At 38.0% G+C, this 6,224-nt stretch overlaps 1 pseudogene; it reads right to left on the bottom strand.

Moving 5' to 3' along the window:
• Positions 1–527: 527 nt before the first annotated feature.
• The window catches only part of LOC107701437 (E3 ubiquitin-protein ligase RNF14-like), a 20,208-nt pseudogene continuing 14,511 nt past the window's right edge, over positions 528–6,224 (bottom strand).

Genomic DNA, 6,224 nt, shown 5'->3' with positions numbered 1-6,224 from the left:
TTTTTTTACAGTGTAGCATAAATAAAAAAAATCAACTGTGATACTGTGATTTATGTAAAAATCAACTGTGATAATTTGCAATAGTTTTTAATTTCTCCATACATCAGCACTGGAGGGTTTAATCTGCCTACAGTTGCATTTTTACAGTATAGTGACGGGGACACTATACTGTCAAAAAGCACCGTCTTTCGGATGAGACGTTAAACCAAGGCCCTAACTCTCTGTGGTCATTAAAAATCCCATAGCACTTCTCGTAAAGAATAGGGGTGTAACCCCTCGCCTTTGTCAAGCATGGCCCCCTAATAATCCCCAACCACTTGATTGGATCTATGACTCTCTCTCCTCTCCACCTGTAGCTGGTGTGTGGTGAACGCACTGGTGCTGTTGTCCTGTGGCTGCCGTCGCATCATCCAAGTGGATGCTGCACACTGGTGGTGGTTGAGGAGAGACCCTCCCCCCCATGATTTTAAAGCGCTTTGGGTGTACAAAAAATACACAATAAAGCACTATATAAATGCATAATTCATTCATTTCTTTGGTTCTACAGTAAAACAGCGCCCTCTAATGCCCTCTTTAGTTATTGTATCAGCAAAACCACTATCCAGCTGCCTCACTGGTCATAACAAGGACAGTTAGAGTCCCTGAAGTGGCTGTAGGGATCATTTCTGTTGAGAACTGCAAGGCAGATCCAGCAGAAATACTGCTGGCAGGAAGCGCAGGTCATCTTGTTGCAGCCCAGTTCTTTCTAATAAAAAAAAAGGAACAAATTATGAGTAAGAAACTATAATCAGAAAATTTGCAATAATGTAACTTAAAAGAAATAACTTATTTTCGAAATAATATTTTAGACATTTATAATATAATTTTTCACAGTAAAAATCTGGTCTTTCTAAAAGAAACTATAGATGCCTTTTAACTTTATGATGGTGGGTGGCACTTCAGATGAGAATGTAAGATTTATAAATATAATTTAGTAAACATTACTGTGCTGATGTATAAAAACAATTTTTAGACGTTTTGCATTTACATATAAGAACATTTTCTGTGTACCTTTATCCACATTTGTTGGTCACCTTTAATGACTAACAAGTCTGTGGAATTTAGGATCAAATCTAAATATATATGCATCTTATAAATGAGGCCCCAATAACACTGCTTCTGGGTCTATTTTTCATCTTATCCAACAAAAAGAGAAAATATAACCCATTATTTTAAAAGCTATTTCTAAGAATCTAACAAAGATTCCACTTTTAAACAACAAAAGCGAGAACTCATTGCAGTCCTGAGCTAGTTGATGCTGACCTGTATGTTGGCACCACAGGAAGGGCACTGTTTAGAGTTTTCCTTCAGCCAGTCCTTGCTTAAAGCTTCATCAATTTTCCTTTGAATTAACTACTTTTCAATCAATTCCTTTTCCTGTTGTACTGTGTAGAGGAAAATAAGATTCAGCATGAGATTACCTTCTTACAATTGCTACTACAACAAATACACTTCAGCAACACATAGCTTTAACACCCAAAAAAATACTTAAAATAAAGAGGCGAGGGTCAGGAACCCAACTAAAACAAGCGCTTACCTCCATAATGGTGACTTCAAACTTTATTATTTAAAAAAAAAAACAGCGCTAAGGCTTCCTGGAGGCTGCCCATGCAGGGCCAGTGCTAAGGGGCCAAAGTTTTGCCAATGAGCAAATTCTCAGGGGCCCTGCACTGGCAGCCCTAAGTGGGCCCGTAAAGGGCCAGTGTTTGCAGGGAAATGCATAAATGCACTAATTGTACTTAGGTCCGTGTACGTTTTGATAGTTTGTTTTTCTATTTGAAATGAAATAAGCAGAAACGAGAAAATTGTCGTTTTTTTGGTTCACGGGTAGAAAACGGATAAACGACTTCAAAATTAGTTTTCCCCTTGTGGGCGGTCCTAACACGCCCCTTTCCGCCGATTGGTCAACCAAATATGAGCCCCTGACGTCATCCTCAATTCGTTTAGCAAAATAATAGTCCTCTGCAGCTGTCCTAGATCGGGGGCAACCTAACGCGTTTCACAGAAATATTTATTTCAGAAATTTTAATCAGCACCCAGCCTGTTTTATTTAGCTGTGCGCGTAGTTAAATCTGTATGGATGAGAAGCACAGATAAAAAAATAAATAAAAAAATAGACGTAGGGGGGGTCCCCCAGATATTATTTTACGAAAAATAATGATGGCAAATCTGATTAAGCTCACGCGGTTGATACGGTACATTTTGTTAGTTAATAGTCATTCATGTGACTGAAGTCTGTTTTTAGGCTGTCAAAATGTAAATGCCTCTATCAGGGTTGGCGCAGAAAGTGAGCGGGCATACACTTTTTTCTTTGAAAAGAAAAAAACCTGTTTCTGAATATTAATTGATTTAAATTAAAATTATGTAGACTATAGTGCAGAAGTAATTTTCAGATGCAACGAATAAAACGGGAAAAACACAAACACGAAAATTGTAAATAAAATAATTTGATATAGCCTACAATTTAATAACATATAGCCTAGCCTAGTATTATATATGAATAGGATGTTCGTCAACTGATTGCAGGCGGTCGGCTCAGTGTTGACAGCTCCGTGAAAAACCTACTGGAAGCTCTCTATAAAGCTAAAAATAGGCTATGAAAAGTACAAACACACAATAACATTTAAAGTTACTTCAATTTCTGAAAAAAGAATGTAGTAATTGAAGTCATAAATACACAAGTCTGATTTTTATTTTAACTGGCAGAATGCATCGTACATCGTAGTAAAAATATTATATAAATGTTTACATAAATATGTATCCACTTATACGTGACTAATCTTTTATTTTCCTCTCAAAACCGTAAAATTTATTTTTTGCGCGTTTTTTTTAAACATGGAGAAAACTAAAATAGTCAATTAATCTGTTAAAAATTGTTACTGTGGGTGAACAAATTTACATTAGTAGATAACAACAGAGTCTGAATTCTTTCTAAACGCTCTGCCGTTATTATTTCGCTCTGGAACCATGACAAAAAATATTTTTGCCAAGAGCAAACCGAAATGAAAACATTTTGCTTTTAATCCGTGTTTTTAACAGCCGGGGAGATCTTCCCAGGGCAGTAGCCTGCCTCTCAGACTAAAATCAGAGCGCCCACTCTGGAGATGTCACCAGAGGTGAGGGGGCACAGTGACCGAAGTGGCCGGGCCCCCTGAGGCCCCCCTGTGGCGCCGACGCTGGTCTCTATCATGTAACTGTAATTTATGTAGCCAGCATTAAGAATGTGCCGGTGAGGAGATTTTCCCACTGATTAATTAACTTGTGACAACACCAGTGTTATCCAAATACACTCGCACATTTAACAAGAAAAGATGTCGATGACGTTCAGCATCTGTAGCTCTTATTTTGATCGTGTTTGATCTTTAGGTTATCTTCCCCCAATCTTTTAACCGAAATATTATTAACATTATTCGTTATTAACAAAATTAATAAGACATAGGCATATGACCTATGCCCACACTGTAACACAAATAAATGAAAGACTGTGGATTTTCCCCTTACTGGCAAAGAAATGCTTAGTTTTTGGTTCATTAAAACTCGCTAAACTTTTATTAACAAAACGACTAAGACTGATTATATATCCACATTAAAACAAACTTTTCCCCCATTAAAATGAACGCTCAGTTTGTGGTCCATTATTACTTTAGTAAAAAGTAAAAGTTCTGCACGTTTGCCGGAGCCAGTTCGGTCAATCTTGCGCTGCGGCTCGTGCTGTATGAAGCAGACGCTTGTCTGACTGACTATACTATGACCGCTGTCCAACTCAACTATAGGCTAAATTATTTATGTTAGGCCTATTATCTAAAAATCGGTGGATGGATGAACATCCTTAACAAAGCACAAGCCTTAAGAATTACAATGAAAACAATTTTGTTTGAAAAAAGCTTGGAAACAATTTTCACTCAGAAAAGGCTAGTTAATTTACAAAAAATTCCCAAGTAAAAGCCTAAACATAATTATTAGTAGCTTTAAATTGAACACTTTAAGTTGGGAATTCCAAGTAAATTTTACTCAAGTAATGCTTATCACTGTAAAAAAAAATGGTGCTGTTAAATAACAGTAATTTAGTTATTTATCAACATGTTAAGCCTCGAGGTAGAGGTCTGCATTCTCGCGGCTCTCCCTGCGGGACCGACCGGATTTTTTGCGCCGCGGGATTAAATTCCCAAATAAAACGCGGTAGCGGTCGGTAACTCTGGTGTAATTTGAACGGGAGCGGGCGGTCTAACAATATCCCGTTCCCAACGTCCATTTAGAACAGCATATCTGCGCTTTATTCTTATTGACCACTGGTAAAGCTTGCGCTCAGGACTGTTATGCACGCGCTGCACGCATGCTTTAAACGTCACGCGTTTTATTTGCGTGGTCTGTGCGCAGCATGTGCATAACGATGCTCAGAGCAGGCTGTACCTGTGGTAAATATACGGCCCTCAGACAGAACAGGCAGGTTGTCGATGAGTGACAGAGCAGAATAAGGATGGAGCAAAGTGTGGATGCGCTTTCATTGAAGGACGTTAAACTCGGTTTTGTTTATATTTAAAGGCAGCAACTGTGTAGTTACTGATGCAGTGTGAATCTCTTCAATAATTTCAATCACTCATGAATGTGTGCTGCTGTTGTTTGCAAGAGAGTTGAATTGATGCTTTTGATGACTTTGCATAAATCAGTAGGTTTTTCTTCATGGGCTTAAGCAAAATAGTTCTTAAGACCAATATGCTTGCGTTACTTAAACATTATAAATATTAGTTAGTAAACAAATGCCAATTGGCCAAATTAAGTGCAGTCGATTTCTGCAAATAAAATGATTTAACTCAAAGGTTTGCATATTAACATTGTATCAGTTAATGAAATACAGTTTTTCACTGTAAAATTAAACAGTTCTGTAAAACCTAAAATGTTACTACTGTATTTTTCACTGTAAAGTTCTGGCAACCATAGCTGCCGGTATTTTACCGTAAATTTAACAGATTTTTTTTTACAGTGTACATTTTTTTTCTCTCTGCGACACTTTTTCCCTATTAGCGGGAACGGTTGGGTCGGGAAGAAAATTATTCTAAGCGGACAGCGGGTGAACAAAGAGTGAATATATAGTGGGACCGGGTGGGTGCGGAATAGAACCTTGCGGGAGCGGGACTAAAAAACACTGGACACGCTCATAACATAAATCCTGGCTAAATGCCACGTAAACTATGATTAGTACAGTAAAAATTAAATCCACCCTCAGCCGATTTGCATTTACAGTAGGCTATTTGCAATGACCATCCCATGTCCAAAACTGAGTATTGTCTAAAACAGTGCTCGAATTGAGGTAAATCCTATAGCCCCCCCCCCCTTTTTTTATATTTAATGCAACAAGTCTTGAAGGACTGAAAGCACCACATTTTAGAACTGTGGGCCACTTCTTTGAAACAGGCAGACACTAAAGCTGCTTGAATTGCACTGGCATGCATTGGTTACCATGACAATGACTTGTCACAGGAAGTGCTAACTCCCCATAGCACACGCGTCACCTGGTGATGCCATGTTGTAAACAACCCCCCTTAATGCTATGGCTAAGCTAACACGACTTAGCATAGTTTAATCTTAAACTAAGCTACCAAATAGCTTTAACAATTAGGGGTTAGCACCCTTTACTTGAAGCTTTTAAATACAGCATGTGTGTATGCAGTGTGAAGTAATTTGAATTTAACCTAATCCCTGGTTTCTGATTTTTCACTTTCTCTATTCTCTGTTTCCCCATCTTCAATTCTTCTCGTCTAATGTAACAATATTAGCTGTATCCTTCCTGAATGCTATTGCTCAGTTACTAGTTAATTAAATCTAAATTTAATTAAATTTTAACTGTTTATCTAGAGAAGAATTATTAAGTTATTGGGTGGGCACAGTGAATAACACGCTACGGAGGGCGGGGCACACACATGGTATGGTCTAGGCATGGGAGCTGAACATCCAGAAGCTGTGACCAACCATGGTGTGTTGCCCAACACCAAGCTTACAGTTAATCACTAGTGCTACTGATTGTTCCTAATACCAGATTGATTACCCTGTTTTAATAATAGCAGTCAGGTAATTTTAAATCCATTTACATGTTATGCCCCCTTTGTTTTGATGTTCTCTCTGAACCTCAAAAGGAACCAGAGACACTTCTATTTTTGATTTGTTTATTTTCAACATGTGCTCTAATT

The sequence above is a fragment of the Sinocyclocheilus anshuiensis genome, unplaced genomic scaffold (assembly GCF_001515605.1).
Source record: "Sinocyclocheilus anshuiensis isolate Anshui unplaced genomic scaffold, SAMN03320099.WGS_v1.1 scaffold1897, whole genome shotgun sequence".
In the NCBI taxonomy this organism is placed as follows: Eukaryota; Metazoa; Chordata; class Actinopteri; order Cypriniformes; family Cyprinidae; genus Sinocyclocheilus; species Sinocyclocheilus anshuiensis.
Note: the sequence above shows the minus strand (reverse complement) of the source record. Positions and strands in the feature narration are given on the sequence as shown.